Here is a 22,753-nt window from a genome sequence, read left to right as displayed (position 1 = left end):
GGCACCCACCACAACACCCGGATATTTTTTTGTTGCAGTTTGGCCGGCACCGAGTTTGAACCCGTCACCCTCAGTATATGGGGCCAGCACCCTACTCAACTGAGCCACAGGCACCGCCCGGGACTTAGATTTCTTTTAGTTTATCCTTTTGAGGTTGGTGGAGCTTCTTAAATCTGTACATTTATGACTTCACCAAATTTGAGATGTTTTCAGCTATTTTTCCCTCAAATTTACTTTTGCAACATATTTTTTCTCCTCTGCTGTTTTGTCTTTTTATTGTTCAGATTGGATAATTTCCCTTAATCAGTCTTCAAGTTTGTTGACTCTTCCATCATCTCCATTTTGCTATTGAATTCATCTACTGCGTTTTTATTTCTTTCTTTCTTTCTTTAATTTGACGTTTTTGGCAGGGGCTGGGTTTGAACCCGCCACCTCCGGTATAGGGTTTTAACCCTACTCCTTTGAGCCACAGGTGCCCCCCTGTACTGAGTTTTTTTATATTTCTCAGTTACAAATTTTTCACTACTTTTTGGGCACATTTTTAAAAGTTTCAGAATATTGGGGGGGGTACCAACATTTTGGTTACATGCTGCTTTTGTACAGTTTGAGTTGAAGTTATTAGAGTGTCCATCATTCAGACAGTGTGCGTTCCATCCTTCACCCCTCCCCTCCTACCTGTTTGATTCCTGACGAGTATTATTTCCATATGTACACAAAGTGTTGATTGATTAGTTCCAACTTAATAGTGAATATGTGTGGGATTTGAAGAATTGTCTCCAGGCCCATTCAGGTTAACACAAGAGGTATTAGTTTATCATTTTTTTATGGCTAAGTAGTACTTCATGGTATACTTATATTACATTTTATTAATCCACTCACATACTGATGAGCACTTGGGTTGTTTCCACATCCTTGCATTTGTAAATTATGCTGCTATAAACAATTGTGCTGCTATAAACCAGTATCTTTTTTTATAGGATGACTTTTTTTTTCTTTAGGTAAATACCCAGTAGTGGGATTGCTAGATCAAATGGTACTTCTTCTTTTAGTTCTATGAGGCCAATTACTATACGAGTTTTTCCAACTCTTCATCCAGAATTTTTAGTTTCATGCCTTTGGTTTAAGTCTGGATCCATTGTGAATTAATTTTTGTGAGTGGTGAAAGGTGTGAATCCTGTTTCAGTCTTCTACATGCGGCTATCCAATTTTTCCATTTATTGAGTAGGGATTCCTTTCCCCATCATATGTTTTTGTCTGCCTTGTCAAAGGTCAAATGGTAATGTGAAGATTTTTTTTTTTGAGGATAGTTTTATATCAGGATTCCCTGTTATGATTCATTGGTCTGTGTCTCTGTTCTTGTGCCAATATCATGCTGTTTTAGTTACTATAGCCTTCTAGTATGGCTTGAAGTCTGGTAAAATGATGCTTTCAGTTTGTTCTTTTTGCTTAAGCTGGCTTTGGCTGTTTGGGGCCTTTTCTGAAAGAAGTGTAAGATTATATTTTCTAGATCTTTAAAGAGTGACATTAATATTTTAGGGGTGATTACATTGAATCTGTAAGTCACTCTGGGTACTATAGACATTTTAACGATGTTGATCCTGCCAATCCAGGATCACAAGGTGTTTTTCCATTTGTTTACATCCTCTTTGATTTCCTTCCTCAGTGTTTCATCCTTCTCCCTGTAGAGGTCTTTCACCTCCTTGGTTAAATGTATTCCTAGGTTGTTTTTTTTTAGAGACAGAGTCTCACTTTATCGCCCTTGGTAGAGTGCTGTGGCATCACAGCTCACAGCAACTCCTGGGCTTAGGCGATTCTCTTGCCTCAGCCTCCTGAGTAGCTGCAGGTGCCCACCACAACGCCCGACTATTTTCTTGTTGCAGTTTGGCCGGGGCCGGGTTCAAACCTGCCACCCTCAGTATATGGGGCTGGCGCCCTACCCAATGAGCCACAGGTGCCGCCTTATTCCTAGGTATTTTATTTTCTTTATTGAGTCTTTGATTTGATTCTCAGTTTGACTGTTGTTAGTATATAGGAATGGTACAGATTTGTGTATGTGGATTTTGTGATCTGAGACTTAGACTTAGCTGTATTTACTTATGAATTGTATTTTTATTTTTTGGTTTTCACATTTTTATTGGAGTCCATGAGGGAGGGGTAGCCTCCTTGCTGTGGATGGAGGGCCTCACAGTTTCTTCAGCCACTCCAAGCTTGGGCCCTGGGGGTCTCTGGGTGACTGGGCATGTTGGACATGTTCCCATCATCTCAGAGAGGCACTGGGTAGTTATAGGGCGTGGCCTTATGGATCATGATAGACTTAATGTATGGGCTAAGAGGGGGCAGAATTATAGCAAGATCCACAACGATGAAGGACATGTCCAGCACGGCTCATTGGTCCAGGCATTCTTGAGGAAAGTGACACGTTTTGCGGCCATCTTGATCTCTACTTACGAGTTCTAGGAGTCTCTTGACGCAATCTTTGGAGTTTTCTAGATATAAGATCATATCATTAGGAAAGAGTAATAGGGGGCAGTACCTGTGGCTCAAAGGGGTGGGACGCTGGTCCCATATGCCGGAGGTGGCGGGTTCAAACCCAGCCCTGGCCAAAAAAAAAGGAAAGAGTAATAGTTTGACCTTTTCTTTCTCCAGGTGGATACCCCACCTTCCTTCTCTTGCCTGATCACTCTGGCCAGGAGTTCCAGCACTATGTCGAATACAAGTGATGACGGTGAGAAACCTTGTCTGGTTGTAGTCCTAAGTGGGAATGCTTTCAATTTTTCCTTGTTCATTTTTTTTTTTTTTTGACAGTCTCACTTTGTTGCCCTCAGTAGAGTGCTGTGGCATCACAGCTCAGAGCAACCTCCAGCTCTTGGGCGTAGGCGATTCTCTCCCCTCAACCTCCTGAGTAGCTGGGACCACAGGTGCCCGCCACAATGCCAGCTATTTTTTTCTTGCAGTTTGGCCGGGGCTGGGTTTAAACCCGCCACCCTCGGTATATGGGGCCGGCGCCCTGCTCACTGAGCCACAGTGGCTTTGTCATATATGACTTTTATAATTTTAAGATATGTTTCACCTATGCCTATTTTCTTTCTCTTTTTTTTGGCATCAAAATAAACAATAACTCCATATCAATGTGGTATATTTCCCCCAAATTCCGTACTGCAGGATAGGATTTAAACCCCAAGACTGAAAACTCAGGGGGCTTCGCACTTGGATCCATTCCTCTGCTGTTGAAGGGTCTGTTCCCCCTCTTTTGCTTATTAATCTTTCCCTGTCAATAAATTCTGTCCTGTCACTTATCCATGTGGTCTGTGGTTTTATTATTCGGACTCTTAAAACCAAGGACTCTGTATACAAAGAAATTCTGGAAACATTACTGTGGAAGCTCAATTATTGATTTTAAATCTTTTTTTTTTTTTTTTGGTAGAAATCAGTTAGATTTATTACTTTTTCCCTAATCACTGCTGTAGCTGAATCCTACAAATTTTGATTCACTATCATTCAGTTTGAGATATTTTCTATTTTTCCTTGTAACAATTTCTTTGATCATTAATCAAGCATATTGTTTAATTTCCAAATAGTTGGGGATTTTCCAGGTATGTATTATTGAATTTTATTTATTTATTTTTTTGAGACAGAGCCTCAAGCTGTCACCCTGGGTAGAATGCTGTACCATCACAGCTCACAGCAACCTTCAACTCCTGGGCTCAAGCGATTCTCCTGCCTCCTCCTCCCAAGTAGCTGGGGCTACAGGTGCCCGCCACAATGCCCGGCTCTTTTTTGGTTGCAGCTGTCATTGTTGTTTGGCAGGCCTGGGCTGGATTCGAACCAGCCAGCTCAGGTGTATGTGGCTGGCACCTTAGCCACTTGAGCCACAGGCGCCAAGCTTATGTGTCTTCTTAATGACTAATCTTTTTAGCATAATAGAATTTCTCTCTTATCTAAGACTATCTCATTGTCCTGAAGTGTGTTGTTTGATGTTATGATAATTTTTTTGTTTTTTGAGACAGAGTCTCACTATGTCACCCTAAATAGAGTGGTATGGCATCACAGCTCATAGCAACCTCAAACTCTTGGGCTTAAGCAATTTTCTTGCCTCAGTTTCCCAAGTTGCAGACACCCACCACAATGCCCACAACGACAGGCTATTTTTTGTTGTTGTAGTTGTCATTGTTTGGCAGGCGGGGCTGGGCTTGAACCCGCCAGCCCTGGTGTATGTGGCCAGCGCTGTAGCCCCTGAGCTACAGGCACCAAGCTAATATCTTAATACATAGTTTGAGGCCGGGCACAGTGGCTCATGCCTGTAATCCCAGCACTCTGGGAGGCTGAGGTGGGTGGATTGCCTGAGTTCAGGAGTTGGAGACCAGCCTGAGCCAGAGTGAGGTCCCATCTCTAAAAATAGCCGTGTATTGTGGTAGGTGCCTGTAGTCCCAGCTACTTGGGAGGCTGAGGCAGTGGGATCACTTGAGCCCAAGAGTTTGAGGTTGCTGTGAGCTAAAGATGCCACAGCATTCTACCAAGGGCAACAAACTGAGACTCTGTCTCAAAAAAAGAAAAAAAAATACATTGTTTGGTATTAAGATTGTGTTGTTTGATATTAGGATTGTGAAAGATTCCAGCTTTTACAAAAATTACTGTTTGCATAGTTTTCCTAAGATTGATATTTGCATAGTACCCTGTTTCCCCGAAAATAAGGCCTACTTACAGGAAAGATAAGACGTCCCCTGAAAATAAGACCTAGCGCATCTTTGGGAGCACACCTCCCAAACAGGGTATGTTTTCTCCCTCCTTATACTTTAAACCTCTCTGTATTTATGTAATGGTCTTCTCTTAAACAGCATATAATTGGGTCTTGCTTTTTGAAAAATTTACGGAAGTTTTACTGTGTCTGTATTTTACAACTTCTGAATTGTAATTAAAATATATCATCAATTTACATTAATTGCAATTTTATGGCTAATTTTAAAGTCTACTAATTTGTTTTTTATTTATTTATTTTATTTTTTCATTTTTTGAGACAGAGCCTTAAGCTATTGCCCCAGGTAGAGTGCCATGGCATCACAGCTCACAGCAACCTCCAACTCCTAGGCTTAAGCAATTCTCTTGCCTCAGCCTCCCAAGTAGCTGGTACTACAAGCGCCCACCACAACGCCTGGCTCTTTTTTGGTTGTCATTGTTCTTTGGCAGGCCTGGGCCAGATTCCAACCCACCAGCTCTGGTGTATGTGGCTGGTGCCTTAGCCGCTTGAGCTACAGGGGCGGAGCCTATTAATTAATTAATTAATTTATTTTTGAGGCAGAGTCTCATTATGTTGCCCTGGGTAGAGTGCCATGGATGGCATCACGGCTTACAGTAACCTCAAACTCTTGGGCTTAAGTGATTCTCTTGCCTTAGCCTCCCAAGTAGCTGGGACTACAAGGGCCCGCCACAACACCTGGCCATTTTTCTCTTGCAGTTGTCATAGTTGATTTTAGCAGGCCTGGGCCAGGTTCAAACCCACCAGCCTCGATGTATGTGGCTGGCACCCTACCCATCGAGCTACAGGTGCCACCCTGTTCTGTATTTCTATGTTCTTCGTTCGTGTCTTCCTCCTTCTTGGCCTTCTTTTGGATTATTGAGTATTTTTGAGTACTTATGTTGGCTCATTAGGTATACATATTTTTCACTTTATATCATTAGTGGTTACTCTAGGATGTATGGTGCTCACCCATAACTTATCATGCTCTGCCTAAACAATACCTATAATACCAAAACAATACCAAATTCACCTATAATAATAAGTTAAAACGATAGTATATTTTTATTCTGTCCATTCTTTGTGCTATTGTATGCATATATATTTTACTTCTACATTAATCATAAACCCTGTAAAAAATTGTTATTTTTTCTTTAAATGATTATCTTCTAAAGAAATTTTAGCCAGGCAAGGTGGCTAACGCCTATAATCTTAGCACTCTGGGAGGCTGAGGCAGGTAGATAGCTTGAGCTCAGGAGTTTGAGACCAGCCCGGGCAAAAGTGAGACCCGGTCTCTACTAAATATAGGCAAACGAATTGGATATTGTGGCAGGTGCCTGTAGTTCCAGCTACTTGGGAGGCTGAGGCAAGAGCACTGCTTGAGCCCAAGAGTTTGAGGTTGCTGTGAGCTAAGATGATGCCGCCACACGCTACATAGAGCAACAGAGTGAGAATCTGTCTCCAAAAAAAGAAGAAAAAGAAATTCTAAATGAGGAAAATAGTCTTTTACATTTCCCTTCCTACTTACCTCTTCCATTATTTTATTCCTTATTCCTCCATATATTCATTCATTTTTCCACCTGGCATAAAGTTCTTTCAGCCTGAAAAAGTAACATTTTATGCTTATAGAGCACACGTATTGGCAATTAATTCTCTGAGCCTTGTTTATTAGGAAAGTCTAGTTTACCTTCATTATCAGAGGATATCTTTTCTTTTTTTTTTTTTTTTTTGGAGAGGCAGAGTCTCACTTTCTGGCCCTCGGTAGAGTGCCGTGGCCTCACACAGCTCACAGCAACCTCCAACTCCCGGGCTTAAGCGATTCTCTTGCCTCAGCCTCCCAAGTAGCTGGGACTACAGGCACCCGCCACAATGCCCGGCTATTTTTTGGTTGCAGTTTGGCTGGGGCCGGGTTTGAACCCGCCACCCTGGGTATATGGGGCCGGCGCCTTACCGACCGAGCCACAGGCGCTGCCCAGGATATCTTTTCTTGATATAGATTCTAGTTTAACTAGTTTGACATGTTTTATTATTCTTTCATCATTTTAAATGGTTGTTACATTTTAGGGGTTTTTTTGTTTTTTTTTAGAGACATGGTCTTGTTTTGTCACCCAGGCTGGAGTACCATGGCTTGATCATAGCTCACTGCAGCCTTGAGCTCCTGGGCTCAAGCAATCCTCCCACCTCAGCCTCCTGAGTAGCTGAGAGTATAGGCTTGATTTTAATTTTAACTTTTTCTTGCCCAGGCTGGTCTCCAACTCCTGGCCTCAAGTGATCCTCCCACCACACCCTTGAAAATCACTGGCATTACAGTCATGAGCCATCATGCCTGGCCAGTTGTTACATTGTGTTCCGACTTGTATTATTTCTGATGAGAAGTCTGAGGTTATTCTTGTAATTGTTCTCCTATGTAATACACAGTTTTTTTATGTGTGCCTTTAAGATTTTTTTCATTGGTTTTCAGAAATTTGGTTATGCTGCTTCTTGGCATGTTTCCTTTACTTTTATTTTTCTTGGGGCATTTAGGTCTTTTTGGATCTGTGGATTTATATTTCGGAAATTCTGAAAAAATATTAAAATGCTTTATTTTTCTTTTCTTTCTCTCCCCCCCCCCCCCAGGGTAACAAAGAGAGATTTTATTTAGGAAGAACAAGGAGAAAGTTTCAAGCACTTCCAAGGAGAGTTGGTAGTGGATCCCTCTCATGAAGGAAAGATGAGAGAGAGACTTTTTTTTTAAAGCACAAACCCCGATGCTGACAGATAGGGGTTTTTCTCCTTTAATCTGTCTCATCTCTCCTTCTGATACTTGAATTTCACATACAGTAGATGGCCTGACATTGTCCAGTGGATTGTTGAGACTTTGCTAATAATTATACAAGGCTTTTGTTTTTTGGGGGGTTTTTTTGAGACAGCGTTTCACTTTGTTGCCCTGGGTAGAGTACTGTGGCATCACGGTTTCCAGCAACTTCAAACTCCTGGGCCTAAGTGATTCTCTTGCCTCAGCCTCCCAAGTAGCTGGGATTACAGACGCCTGCCACAACACCCAGCTGTTTTTTGGTTGTAGTTGTCATTGTTGTTTGGCAGGCCCGGGCTGGATTCAAACCTGCCAGCTTTAGCCGCTGAGCTACAGGCACTGAGCCAGGCCTTTTGTTTTTTCTGTGTGCTTCATTTAGGATAGGTTTTATTGCCAGGTGTTCATTATATGTGGGTAGTCTGCTGTTAAACCTATCCGGTGAAATTTTCAATGCGAAGATTTATTTTTGGATTCCAGAATTTTCATTTGATTCTTTCTTGCATTTTCCATTTTTCTGTTGAGATTTCTCAGTTTTACCCTCATTGTGTTCATCTTTATGTTAAAATAGTTTGTGTTTGTAATACTGGTTTAAAGTCTTGTTGGTAATAATATTTCCGCGAGTGGGGTATATTTCTATTGACTAATTTTTCTCCTTGTCATGGATCATCATACTTTCCTGATCCTTCCATATCTAGTCATTTTTTATTATATTCCAGGGACATTAGGGATATTACATTACATCTGAGTGTCTAGATGTTTTTAAAAACTTCCTTAACAGACTTTTGGATTTTGTTCTGTTGCGAAATTAATTTACTATGGAATTATCTTAACCCCTTTGAAACTTATTTTAAAGCTTTCTTTGGATAGGTCTAGAAAAACCTTTAACTCTAGAGCTGGGTTAGTCTTTCTTCTAGATGAGATCTTTCTGGGGTGTCTACTGAGGTTTCATTTTTTATAAAGTTTTTCCACTCTGGCTGGTTGAAACTTGAACAGCTCCCAGACCTGTGTGAGATTCAGTAGTTATTTATCTCATAGTTAATTGACAGTTCTTTTCTTGGTAATTGTTCTTTGTCCAATCTCCTGGGAGTCTTGTCCTGGATGCACAGTGGGATGGGGACCATGTTGCCTTCTGATTTCAAGATTGCTCTCTCTCTTTTTTTTCTTTTGAGACAGAGTCTCACTTGGTCACCTTGGGGTTGAGTGCTGTGGTGTCATCATAGCTCACGGCAACTTCAAACTTTTGGGCTCAAGCAATCCTCCTGCCTCAGTTTCCCCACTAGCTGGACCTACCAGTGACCACCACAATGCCTGGCTATTTTCTTTTAGAGATGGGGTCTTGCTCTTGCTGAGGTTAGTCTCAAACTCCTGAGCTCTAGAGAGCCACGCATCTCAGCCTCCCAGAGTGCTAGAATTACAGGTGTGAGCCACCACACGTGGCCTAAGACTGGTCTTTTTCAAGTGCCAAAGGAAGGAAGAAAATCTTCATTGTTTTTTGCTGTACTCCTTTTAATAAAAGGATTTTTTTTTTTTTTTTGAGACAGAATCTCACTTAGTCACCTGGGTAGAGTGCTATGGCATCTTAGCTCACAGGAACCTCAAACTCTTGGGTTCAAGTGATCCTCTTGCCTCAGCCTCCCAAGTAGCTGAGACTATAGGCGCCTGCCACATGCCCGGCTATTTTTTAGAGACGGGGTCTCACTCTCAGTCTGGTCTCGAACCTGTGAGCTCAGACAATCCACCCATCTCAACTTCCCAAGTGCTGAGATTACAGGTGTGAGACCAGCCTGGGATTTTTTTTTTTTTAATATGAAATTTTGATTTAGTTAAAAGGCTACACTCAAGAACCAAGAAGTACACGTTTCCTTAAGGCCATAGGTTCCCCACCCATTATTGCTCCTTTCTCTTTTGTACTTTGTCCTCAAAATTCTAGACAACTAATTGACCTTGAACTCCGATTTATGTCTTTTTAAGTCAGGGAGACCGCTGTGCTCTGGCTATCCCTCCAAACACCGTAGTCCAGAAATTGGCTCTAGGTAGAAAGTCAGGGCATACAGACTCACCTTGTTTGTTCCTTTCTCTCAGGGATTACGGTCCTGTGTTGTCTGTTGTTCAACAGTTATTTCATGTATTTTGCTTCCAGTGAGACAGCAAATTATCTGTTTCTTTTATAGTTAGAAATATAAAAATTAATATTTGCCTGTCAGCTGATTTTATATTTTTAATTTTGTAGAGTGATGGAAATGTTTTAAATCATGAACTTTAGGGGTGATCACATGATTATATATATACTTGTCACAACTCATTGAATTGTGTACTAAAAATTGGTACATTTCAGGGCCAGGTGCGGTGGCTCACATCTGTAATCCTAGTACTCTGGGAGGCCGAGGCAATAGATCCCTTGAGCTCATGAGCTCAAGACCAGCCTGAGCAAGAGCAAGACCCCATTTCTAAAACTAGCTAGGCATCGCGGCAGGTGCCTGTAGTCCCAGCTACTTGGGAGGCTGAGGCAAGAGGATCTCTTGAGCCCAAGAGTTTGATCTCATGACCCCTGGCACCAGGGCATTCTCTCTACCAAAGGTGACAAAGTGAGACTCTTCTCAAAAAAAAAAAAAAAAATTGGTACATTTCATTGCATGTAAGTTACACTCCAGTAAAGCTCATAAAAGGATAAAATACTTTTTGAGACAAAGCAATAATATTTCAAGAGTATAGAAAATAATTTAGGAAATGCCCTTATCATTGTCACTCAGACTACAAAATAGAACAATACACGCTGGAACCTGCCTGTGTAGGCCTTCGTCCCCTAAAGACGTGGCTGCTATCCTGAACTTCTGCTTTTTTTTGGAGACAGTTTTCTGTTGCCTTGGATAAAGTGCTGTGGTGTCATAGCTCACAGCAACCTCAAACTCCTGGGCTCAAGCAATCCTCTTGCCTCATCCTCCCAAGTAGCTGGGACGACAGGCACCTGTAACGCCTGGCTAGTTTTTCTATTTTTAGTAGAGACGGAGGTCTTGATCTTGGTCAGACTGGTCTTGAACTTCTGAGCTCAGGAGATTCCTTGGCTGCCCAGAGTGCTGGGTACATGCATGAGCCACTGCACCTCGCCCTGAACTTTGGATTTTTATCCTTATGCTTGTTTTTATCATCTCACTTCATATACATGTATCTTTATATGTACATATCTCAACAAATATGGTATTGGCTGGGCACGGTGGGTCACGCCTGTAATCCCAGCACTTGAGAGGCTGAGGTGGGTGGATTGCCTGAGCTCACAGGTTTGAGACCACCCTGAGCCAGAGTGAGGCCTTGTCTCTGAGAAGTAGCTGGGCGACTCAGTGCCTGTGGCTCAAGAGGCTAAGACACCAGCCACATACACTTTAGCTGGTGGGTTCGAATCCAGCCTGGGCCCACCAAACAATAATGACGGCTACAACCAAAAAATACCCAGGTGTTGTGGCCGGCACCTATAGTCCCAGCTACTTGGGAGGTGGAGGCAGGAGAATCACTTGAGCCCAGGAGTTGGAGGTTGCTGTGAGCTGTGACGCTACGGCACTCTACCGAGGGTGACGAAGTGAGACTCTGTCTCAAGTTTTATAGAAATGTTTCATACATCTAGCTGTTCTAAATGACATGATGATAAATAGGGAAACCCACAAACATATTTATACAACTTCTAGTCTTGGGCCTGTACAGAAATTCAGGTTGCCAAATTCTTTATATTTTGAACTATCTTTTCCACAGGACAGAATGACAAGGAAGTCATTGTCATTTATTTCTTTAACCAGGGGGAAAGATAATAGTTGAGCACTTACTCTTGGCAAACGGCATGAAAGGCCATTTGCAAGCCTGGCCGTGCTCCAAGAGCGGCAGTGAAGAAGACTCAGGCAGGAGGGTGGTAAGGGTTTGGACGTTCCCCTTGGCCTGAGTCAGCATGTCTACTGGTGCTTGGTATCAGCATTTTCCAGTCAGAGACTGACTTGCTGGACCATTAACTCTATAGATCTTATTAATCCCCTACTAAGGGGCAGAAACATCTGTGATTCCTTTCCTATGGGATTCCTTTTTGAGGTCCATTCTCCAAGGCACAGGCTCATCAGCCTGCCCTCCCAGACACCATCCCCGATTCTCCTAATCACAATGATGGCTTTTGCTTTGGGCTTTGATCTGTGCCATTTTTACCATTTTCTTCACTCTGTTATCTTTACTGCAGTACCTGTCTAGTTTCCTCCATCAAAAAGAATAAGTGCCTTTAAGGTTAGAGACTTGTGGCTCTGTACCTGTAGCTCAAGTGGCGAAGGCACCAGCCACATACACCAGAGCTGATGGGTTTGAATCCAGGTCGGGCCTGCCAAACAACGATAACCACAGCCAAAAAATAGCCAGGCGTTGTGGCAGGCGCCTGTAGTCCCAGCTACTTGGGAAGCTGAGGCGAGAGAATCTCTTAAGCCCAAGAGTTTGAGGTTGCTGTGAGCTGTGATGTCACTCTACCCAGGATGACAGCTTGTGGCTCTGTCTCAAAAAAAAAAAAAAAAAAGGTTAGAGACTTACATGTGCCAATTTCTCTTTGTATCCTTCTGTTCCGCCCTATTATCCTATTATCCTCTCTTGTCCCTCATACAATGATAACTGTTAACTGAATATATAACTTAAAAAGATAATTTTTTGTTTCACCTGATCTCACCATAGAGATCAGAGGCAACCACCAAAATGTACTCTGGCTTTTCATCTAGTCTTGTCCTCTTTTCTGTTTATACTGTCATTTCTTACTTTGTTATGAACTTGTGGATTGAGCATCCTTTTCTCGTACACCCACTCTCTTCCTCCTCCTGTCCTCATACTGTAGGGACTGAGGATTTTCAGAGGGAGACACCAATTACAGAAATCAGTTCAGTTCTGTACAAGAGGAGACTGACTAAGCAAGGTTGTAAATACCAGGACTCAGGATCAGTTTTGGCCGCTGGCTTCCATAGGTTCATTGTCTTTTTCTGTATATGTTCTGGTTAGAAAGTATCAGATGTAGGGGGCCAGGTGCTTTGGCTCATGCCTGTAATCCTTCCACTCTGGGAGGATGAAGTGGGTGGATCCCCTGAGCTCAGGAGTTCAAGACCAGCCTGAGCAAGAATGATACCTGGTCTCTACTAAAAATAGAAAAACTAACTGGGGTTGTGGTGGGCGCCTATAGTACGAGCTACCTGAGAGGCTGAGGCAAGAGGATCACTTGAGCCTAAAAGTTTGAAGTTGCTGTGAGCTATGATGCCATAGTACTCTACGTAGGGTGACAGAGTGAGACTCTGTTTCCAAATAAATAAATAAATAAATAAATCATTGATAACACTAAATATGACAAAATAAGGAGCAACGAGGGTTCTCATACATTGGTGGTGAGAATATAAACTGGTACAGTTTTGAAAACTAGAGATTTGTCCAAAAGTTAAACATACTTCTCCTTCATGACTCAGCAGTTCTACTCCTAGGTATTTATTAAAGATAATTTTTTTTTGAGACAGAATCTTACTATGTCACCCTCAGTAGAGTGCTGTCGCATCACAGCTCACAGCAACCTCAAACTCTTGGGCTTAAGCGATTCTCTTGCCTCAGCCTCCCAAGTAGCTGGGACTACAGCGCCCACCACAACGCTCGGCTATTTTGTTGTTGTTGTAGTTGGCCTGGGCTAGATTTGAACCCACCAGCTCTGTGGTTGGTGCCCTACCTGCTGAGCTACATGTGCTAAGCCATAAAGAGAAATTTTTTAAAACTCCACAAAAATACCTGTAAAAGATTATTTATATTTATAGCAGTTTCAGTCACAATACCTAAAAACTACAGACAAGTGTTCATCAACAGGAGATAACAACATCATGACATATTCATAGGATAGAATACTCCTAAGCAATAAAAAGCAACCACTGATATATATAACTGCATAAGCAAATCACAAAAACATGCTACAAGAAGCCAAACCAGAGAGTACCCAAAATGATTTTGTTTACATTAAGATCTAGAATAGGCAAAAGTAATCATTTTTTTGTATAAATTATACATTTCTAGAGAAAAAAGTGCTTGCAATTGCTTAACCTCAAATCTTTTTTTTTTCTTTTTTATCTAGATGGATGTTGGTTCTGAGTTTCCAGTGATTTGATGGCCACCATTGCTTCACTTGACAACTTTTTCATTCAAGTAACACAACACAGACTGATGCAGAGAATTTATATACACTACACAAATACAGTTATAAGATAATCCTTTTTATATTGACTTGTAAGAATCTTTTGGGGAAAAGAAAGAGCATTTGCCTCATGAATCTGAGAACATTTTAGCTTTATTAAAAATATATTCTTTATAGGCCGGGCGTGGTGGCTCACGCCTATAGTCCCAGCGCTGTGGGAGGCCGAGGCCGGTGGATTGCCTGAGCTCAGAGGTTTGAGACCAGTATGAGCAGCAGTGAGCCAGAGTAAGACCCCGTCTCTACTAACAACATCAACAACAGCTGGATGTTGTGGTGGGCGTCTGTAATCCCAGCTACTGGGGAGGCAATGGAAAGAGCATCGCCAGAGGAAGAAGAAAATGAACAAAAAAAAGAGAGTACTTCAAACAAAGAAGAATGAACAAGCAAGCTGAAATTAAAAATAAAAAAAATTAAAAAATATATATTCTTTATATTGAGAAAATATATCAAATTAACAGAAAGTAATCAGGGAGATTGTAGATCATTTATAGTTTCAGGACATCAAGTTGAAAAAAGTTTAAGTTGCCTACATTTTAAAAAATGTTCTTTTTTTTTTTTTTTTTTGTGTAGAGGCAGAGTTTCACTTTATTGCCCTCGGTAGAATGCCGTGGCATCACACAGCTCACAGCAACCTCCAACTCCTGGGCTTAGGCGATTCTCCTGCCTCAGGCTCCCGAGTAGCTGGGACTACAGGCGCCCGCCACAACGCCCGGCTATTTTTTTGTTGCAGTTTGGCCGGGGCTGGGTTTGAACCCTCCACCCTCGGCATATGGGGCCAGCGCCCTGCTCACTGAGCCACAGGCGCCGCCCTTAAAAAATGTTCTTTCACAAACTTTATCAAAACGGCAAAGGTCAAACAAAATAAGGAACATATTAGGGAACTGGTCCTAGGCCAGTTTCCAGTTTGGTCTTCACTTTCTTTTTTTTTTTTTTTCTTGTAGAGACAGAGTCTCACTGTACCGCCCTCGGTAGAGTGCCATGACGTCACACGGCTCACAGCAACCTCCAAGCTTTTGGGCTTACGCGATTCTCCTGCCTCAGCCTCCTGAGCAGCTGGGACTACAGGCGCCCGCCACAACGCCCGGCTATTTTTTGGTTGCAGTTTGGCTGAGGCAGGGTTTGAACCCGCTACCCTCGGTATATGGGGCCGGCGCCCTACTCACTGAGCCACAGGTGCCACCCAGTCTTGACCTATTTTTTTAAAAATTTGAGACCGAGTATCACTCTGTCACCCTGGATAGAGTGTCATGGTGTCACAGCTCACAGCAACCTCATACTTCTGGGCTCCAGCAATCCTCTTGCCTCAGCCTCCCAAGTAGGTGCCCACCACACCTGCCCAAGTATTTCTATTTTTCATAGAGATGGGGTTGGTCTTGAACTCCTGGGTTCAAGCAATCCACCCGCCTTGGCCTCCCAGAGTGCTAGGTGTGAGCCACGGTGTCAGCCCTAGTCTTCATCTTACCTCCTTTTTTCTCCTTCTCTTCCCCAAGTGGCTTATTATTATTATTATTATTGTTGGGAAATCATTGAGGGCACAAAGAACCAGGTTACACTGCTTGCATTTGTTAGGTAAAGTCCCTCTTATAATTGTGTTCCACCCCCAAGAGGTGTGTCATACACCGTGATGCCCCATCTTCCTACCTCTTCCCCTCTCCATCCTCCCCACCACCACTTACTAGCATCAATTGTCCTGTTAGAATTGAGTACGCTGAATTCTTCTTGCTTCTCCATTCTTGTGATCCTTCACCAAGAAGATTGTGTTTCGGCTCCATACAGGTTAATACAAAAGATGTAAAATCCCCATCATTTTTAGTGATTGAATAGTATTCCATGGTATACATGTATACCACAACTTGTTAATCCATTACCGGATTGGTGGGCATTTAGATTGTTTCCACAATTTGGCAATTGTAAACTGAGGTGCAATAAAAAGTCTAGTGCAAATGTCCTTATGATAAAAGGATTTTTTTTCTTCTGGGTAGAACCCCAGTAATGGGATTGCAGGATCAAATAGGAGATCTAATTTCAGTTCTTTGAGGATTCTCCATACTTCCTTCCAGAAAGGCTGTGTCAGTTTGCAGTCCCACCACCCCAAGTGGTTTCTTGCTGCAAGTCCTACTCTAGGCTACCAAAACCGAAGAAGATCCTGCAGTAGTCAAAGGGAAAGAAAATTGCAAGATGAGGTTGGAGAGAGATGGGGGTTGGGAGGCAGGCTAGAGATTGGTCCTTAAAAGATCATCAAAACCAATGGTCCTCAACCTGTGGGTCACAACCCCCTTTTTTTTGTGATTTTTGGCCGGGGCTGGGTTTGAACCTGCCACCTCCGGCATATGGGACCGGCGCCCTACTCCTTGAGCCACAGGCCCCGCCCACAACCCCTTTTTAACAATGAAAATACATTGTGGCATTAGGAAAGTTGAGAACCACTAATCTAAACTCGAGGAAGCTTTTAAAGTAAAGGATCTTATATTCTGATTTGCCTTTTAAAATACTTCCACTTCTTAGTGGAGAATGGATTCAGGGACATAAATGGAGACTAGTAAGATGCCAATTAGGCATCCTAATTAGGACTGCTGGTTGGAAACAGCAAGAACACCAGCTAGTTTGAGCAGGAAGAGTTTTTTTGAATAGCATTAGGTAGTTTTAAGACTCTTTAGAAAGAGCCAAAGTCTGGACAACGTTGCTCACTTCACAGGTGCCACTGGACCAGACAAGGAGTTTGGCCATTACAGCAATCCCCATCTTCTCTCCACTCCATGGTTGCTGAGGCACCCTTATCATTGATGTTACATAAACATATTTTCCAGTCTCTACTTCTTGGAATTTGGATTGATTTGACTGGTTGAGCCTTGGTCACATATGTATGTTTTAAAGGAGGTTTGGTACACAAGTACCTAAGATTTTCAGCATTTGTGGTGTTGAGCTCTTCCTCTCATCAAGACACATTCAGGGGCTGGTGCCTGTAGCTCAGTGGGTAGGGCACCAACAACATACACCGAGGCTGGGAGGTTTGAACCAGGCCTGGGCCTGCTAAAACAGTAACTGCAACAAAAAAGTAGCCGGGCGGGTGGCGGGTGCCTGTAGTCCCAGTTAGTTGGGAGGCTGAGGCAAGAGAATTACTTGAGCCCAAGAGTTTGAGGTTGCTGTGAGCTGTGACACCACAGGACTTTACCTAGGATGAAAGTTTGAGATTCTGTCTCAAAAAAAAAAAAAAAAAAAAAACACCACATTCATGGCCAGGCGTGGTGGTGGCTCACACCTGTAATCCTAGCACTCTGGGAGGCCTAGGCAGGTGGATTACCTGAACTCACAGGTTTGGGGATCAGCCTGAGCAAGAGGGAGACCCCATCTCTAAAAAATAGCCCGGCATTGTGGTGGATGTTTGTAGTCTCAGCTACTCTGGAGGCAGAGGCAAAACCCAGGAGTTTGGGGTTGCTGTGAGCTATGACGCTACAGCACTCTATGGAGGGCGACATGATTAGACTTGTTTCAAAAAAAAAAAGTCAGTGGGAAATTTCCTAAGCACAGAAGCACAGGCTGGTGGTTTTTGGCCAAACCCCCAACTGTTCTGCCTATAGAGCACCTGCCTATCAGGCATGAGGAAAATGTTTTACTGTGTACACCAGAGACCTTATGGTTGGTTAATATGCAGTTATACAGGACTGGATACACTTAAGAGACTATGTTGAGGAGCTTCACAAACGTGATGCCTTGCCCAGGGGCCCTTCCTCTTTTGTCTCACAGCAGAGAGACTTCTGACTACTAAATCTTACCTTTATAATAATGAAAGGGCCTTTGTACGTGGCCATCCTCACTTGATTGAGAAAACTCATTTTTGTATCCATTACGTGTTGCTTTTCAATAGTTGAGCTTTCGATAAATCAGACTGTGTCACTCTTGCTCAAAATCTCCATCAGTCTCCCCCATCACATCATGAAATCCAAATTTTCCTTAATGATTGCCTATATATATACATTTGATTTTTTGCAGTTTTGGCGGGGGCTGGCACCCTACTCCTTGAGCCACAGGCACCACCCTAATGATTGTCTATAAAGAAGATATATAGCTCCAGATCTTACCCACTCACTTCTTGACTCACTGGCATCCCTGGCATGTCTTAAATTTGAACAGGGTAAGGAACTTCCCATTCTTTTTGTCTATAATATCAAGGGAAGTCCAATCTCTCCCACCCCCACACACATTGGAATAACTGCCTTGGGCCACACATTACACAAAACACTAATGAAAGCTGCTCAGCAAATAAAGATCTGTGCATAATTTCTGCAATATTCACCCATAGATAAGCAAGACAGTCCTCAAATAACCTGTATGTAGTGTGGTTGGACAACCTTTGCTTAAGTTGACAGGTGACAAGTATACTATCTTTATTAAAAACTAGAACCAGTCAGGCAGTACCTGTAGCTCAGTGGGTAGGGTGCCGGGCCCATATACAGAGGGTGGCAAGTTTGAACCCGGCCCCAATGCCAGGCATTGTGGCGGGCACCTGTAGACCCAGTTACTCAGGAGGCTGAGGCAAGAGAATTGCCTAAGACCAAGAGCTGGAGGTTGCTGTGAGCTGTGATGTCACAGTACTCTACCGAAGGCGACAAAGTGAGACTCTGTCTCAAAAAAAGAAAACCTAGAACCAGTCAAAAGTTAAATAGTTGGTAATTTCTAAAGACAAATTCTCATTCTAAAATTTTAAAAGTGTAGAAAAATGTTCATAATATAAACACAACTCTGAGGTATATGTGGTTGGTAACATCAAATGTATAAAAATGGCTTTGGTATCAGTCTGGTTCTCTGGAGAAACAATTTGAAGTTGTTTCAGGTATGTCACGTCATATACAGACATGGCAAAGAAGTTATCCAGATCGTTATTTCTAGTGAGAACAAATTATTGCCCCTTCACAATGTAAATATATTAACTATTGCATTGTTATTCTCATTAAAACATTTCACATTGGAGCTTGGGGTTGGCCCTTACTACTGACAAGCTAAAACTCTCAGTTGTGATACTAATAGTAAAGCCTAGGGAAGTGGATATCCCTATGCATTGCCTTAGCTTTCTTACCAGTCCTTCTATCTTGCTAGTCCAAGCTTTCACTACCATGAGATTAGACACCTCAGGCTACTTTTCAGACCAGGACAATGAGATATTAGCTCTCACTTGGAGATTTCTAACTCTGGCTGATGCTGGCATATTGGGTAGAGAGCCACTATAAACCAGGCTCAGGTAGAACTGGTGGTTTGGATACCTCTGCACTAAATCCATTTTTTTCTGTAAAATGTCAGATGATTTTTTATTTTGTGGGCCACATGGTCTATCGCAGTTACTCAACTCCGCCATTGTAGTGTGAAAGCAGACATACAGTACATAAACAGGCACAGCCTTGTTCCAAAAACAGTAAACATGTCTCATTTTGTTGGTAGGGTGTAGCCTGCCAATCTCTGCAACCTGAAAATAATTAGGACAAGAATGGTAGACTTATCCTTACCAGAGAAATGTGTATTATCTCTAACTTCATTCTGTTTATCAGTGGTGAAAATAACTCAGTAACTTTTAGATCAGGCATACAGTGACAGGGACCGTATCTATTCCAATAAAATAACTTGGCTTCAGCCAGTACCCTTGTTTAAAATCACCATAAAGGCTGGGTGTGGTAGCTCACACCTGCAATTTCTAGCACTCTAGGAGACCCAGATGGGTGGATTGCTTGAGCTCATGACCAGCCTGAGCAAAAGCGAGACCCTGTCTCTTAACTAAAAACAGAAAAACTTGAGGCAACATAATTGCTTGAGCCAGAGTTGGAAGCTGCTGCGAGCTATGCCAGGGCACTCTACCCATAGCTTCATTTTTTAAAGTTGTGTTGGAATTCCTAATCTTCATGATCCAAGATGTAATACTAGTTTTTATGTAGTAGGAGCCCAGTAACTTCCATTTTGGCCTTTAACCCAAGATTATGAGGATTCTTCTAGTTGAGAGGAATTGGTAGTTACCACAGGTTGTCTGGATCCCCCACTCTTAACTTTTGGCCTGCAACGGTGTCCTTGGTTCCCACAACTAATTTTAATTGTAAACCAATATCCAATAGTTGACTCTTATGACCACCACAGGGCTTAGAACACTAACCACATACGGTCAAAATTATGGAGGTTAACTTTAGACTCTCCTAAAAATACAAATAGCCATTTGGCCATAATGAAAGTTGAATAACATTTCAAGGTTCAGGGCCCATAGCTCAGTGGAAGGGCACTGGCCAAATACAGTGGGGGCTGGCAGGTTTTAACCTGGCCAGGGCCTGCTAAACAAAAACAAACAAAAGAAAACACAGCGGGGCATTGTGGCACACACCTGTATTCCCAGCTACTTGGGAGGCTGAGGCAAGAGAATTGTTTTGAGTCCAGTAATTTGAGCCTGCCGTGACCTGTCATGCCATGGCACTTTGAGGGTGACAGTGAGACTCTCCCAACAAAACCCCCTTTTTCTTTGCCTTTACATGGAGTAGGTGGAAGCAGTGTTGCTTTCCCAGGGGTGGCAGAAAATTCACATACCTAAGGACTTGACACCAGTGATTTTCAACAGCAAACTTTACTCACCTTTCTCTAACACCTAGTCAATAGTTGCAAATGGTTGGGCAAAAAGCTAGAAATGTTTGTTATACCACATGTGATCTTTACTGTGGGTTTCTGCCTCTTTCAAAGGGTTCACATGTATTGTGCCGGGCACGTATTCTAAAGACCCAGGGGCTTTTTTTGCTATATGATTAAGACCTTTGTTGACTTTTGTTCCTGTGAACCTAGCATCTACTGAACTACAGCTTGAGATTCCTGTGTCAAATCATTTCACACACTAATTACAACACACCTATCCTGTAGCTTGTAATTATCCCTGCTTCCTTCAGCTTCTAAGGGCCAACAGTCATCACTGGTTTCTGCTAACCCAGGATCCCATTTCAATTTCATCCCCGCTTATCAGGCCACTAAAGCTCTTGAAATATTCTCAATTTCATTAATTGGTATTACTCATGGAGAAAAGGGTGCATTTAAGATCCTGTGAGGAAGCATACTAAGAACAGAGTGGGATATAGATCAAACCAATTAAACATTAGTATGTATCACTTATTTTTTTTAGACAGTCTCTCACTTTGTTGCTCTTGGTAGAGTGCAATGGCATCAGAGCTCACAGCAACCTCAAACTCTTGTGTTCAAATGATTCTTTTGCCTCGGCCTCCCAAATAGCTGGGACTACAGGCGCCCACCACAATGCCTGGCTATTTTTAGAGATGAAGTCTTACTCTGGCTCAGGCTGGTGTTGGAACCTGTGAGCTCAGGCAATCCACGGGCCTCGACCTCCCAGAGTGCTCAAAATTCATTCCTATAAAACTTAGCAAAGTTGATGATGTAAATAAAATAGAATCCTATTTCCACTGAGTGAAAGCTTTTATCTATCCTATTCTAATTCACAATTTCTCCTGTTTGGCTTTGCAGGGATGAAATCCCGTTCAATGGGAAATGAAGGTTGACAATTTTTTGTCCTGTTTGAGGCATACCTTCCTTATGTAAGGGAATTAAAGAGTACTTCACGAGGACTAAGGTTTTCCAAGGCCTCCAAATCTTAATAGCCTCGTTCCAACTGTTAGTATTTACATCCTAAATCATGTTTCCATGAAACCTTAGTATGATTAAAGTACTTTTTTAAGAGACAGTGTTCCCACTTTGTTGCTTGCAGTATTGTGCTGTGGCACTACAGGCACCCACAACAAGGCCTGGCTGTTTTCAAACCTACCACCCTGGGTATATGGGGCCAGCACCCTACTCACTGAGCCACAGGCTCCACTCAATTACAAAGTACTTTAACTCAGCAATCCTGAAAATAAATGTTGAAGCTGTAAGCTATAGCCACATAAAAACCCTGGGTTCCTGTGCCTGGAAGCAGTAAGTCAAGGTTGAGCATTATGTTCTTCTGTAGTTCTGGTATTTTGTCCAGTTAGTCTATGGCAGCAAATATCCAGGAGTCCCCAAGAAAGCTTTCATAAAAGTGGTTGACTATCATCACAGTACAGACTACTAACTTTATCCCAATCTGTTTTGATTTGGTAAAACTCCAAATTTTCTTCGAGGTCTGATGGCTACAATGTGCACTTGGTAGCAAATTCTCAATTAGTCAAAATTCTTTTGGATCTAAAAGCCAGAACATTAAAATCAAACTAGCTTTAACGAAGAAACTTATTGGCAGGATAATGGGTGACTACAGAATGGAAGAGCTAAAAATTAGGTTTTAAGTAAGATAGAACCTAAGATTATGCCATGGATTGTCAGTTAGGGCTCACACACCATTACTGTTCCCTATTTCCAACTTTTCTGTCCCAGTCTCTAGTCAGTATAAATTCCCAGGACAAACCTTGGGTTGGGTGGGGATTAGGGAGGGAAGAAAACAGATATAGGAGTACAGACTGTCATATGTAATTCCATCAAAGAAGGATGCTGTTTCAGAACTAGAAACTTCAGGGCAGTTAGTATATTCTACTAACCAGTAGTACCTTTAGGGGTATATTTGAAGGCCCCAGAGGATGCCTAAAACTGAGGAAAATATGGAACTGTGTGTGTGTGTATATATATATATAGTGTGTGAAAGTCAGTTCGTGTGATAATTTGAGATGACTATTAAATCAGAAACAGGACAGGTTACATATCCAACTTGGATAGAAGACTGGTGAAAGGGATACTCCATGTACAAAGCAAGATGGCCCAAGATTTGATCACAGTACTCACAATCATGCTTTCTGGCATTTTCCATTTAATACTTGCAAACTGTGTGGGTAGCACCTGTTGCTTAGGGAGTAGGGGGCTGGCATGTCCAACCCCGGCCCCAGCCAAACTGCAACACAACAAAAATATAGCTGTGCGCTGTGGCGGGCACATGTAGTCCCAGCTACTCTGGAGGCTGAGGCAAGAGAATCGCCTAAGCCCTAGAGCGGGAGGTTGCTGTGACCTGTGACAC

The 22,753-nt window shown here is 42.4% G+C and overlaps 1 pseudogene; it reads right to left on the bottom strand.

Moving 5' to 3' along the window:
- Positions 1 to 2,182: 2,182 nt before the first annotated feature.
- Positions 2,183 to 2,432, bottom strand: LOC128568165 (NADH dehydrogenase [ubiquinone] 1 alpha subcomplex subunit 3-like; annotated as a pseudogene).
- Between the last annotated feature and the right edge of the window lie 20,321 nt (positions 2,433 to 22,753).

Source organism: Nycticebus coucang, chromosome 16 (genome assembly GCF_027406575.1).
Source record: "Nycticebus coucang isolate mNycCou1 chromosome 16, mNycCou1.pri, whole genome shotgun sequence".
In the NCBI taxonomy this organism is placed as follows: Eukaryota; Metazoa; Chordata; class Mammalia; order Primates; family Lorisidae; genus Nycticebus; species Nycticebus coucang.
The sequence above is the reverse complement of the archived record's forward strand: the minus strand, read 5'-3'. Positions and strand labels throughout refer to the sequence as shown.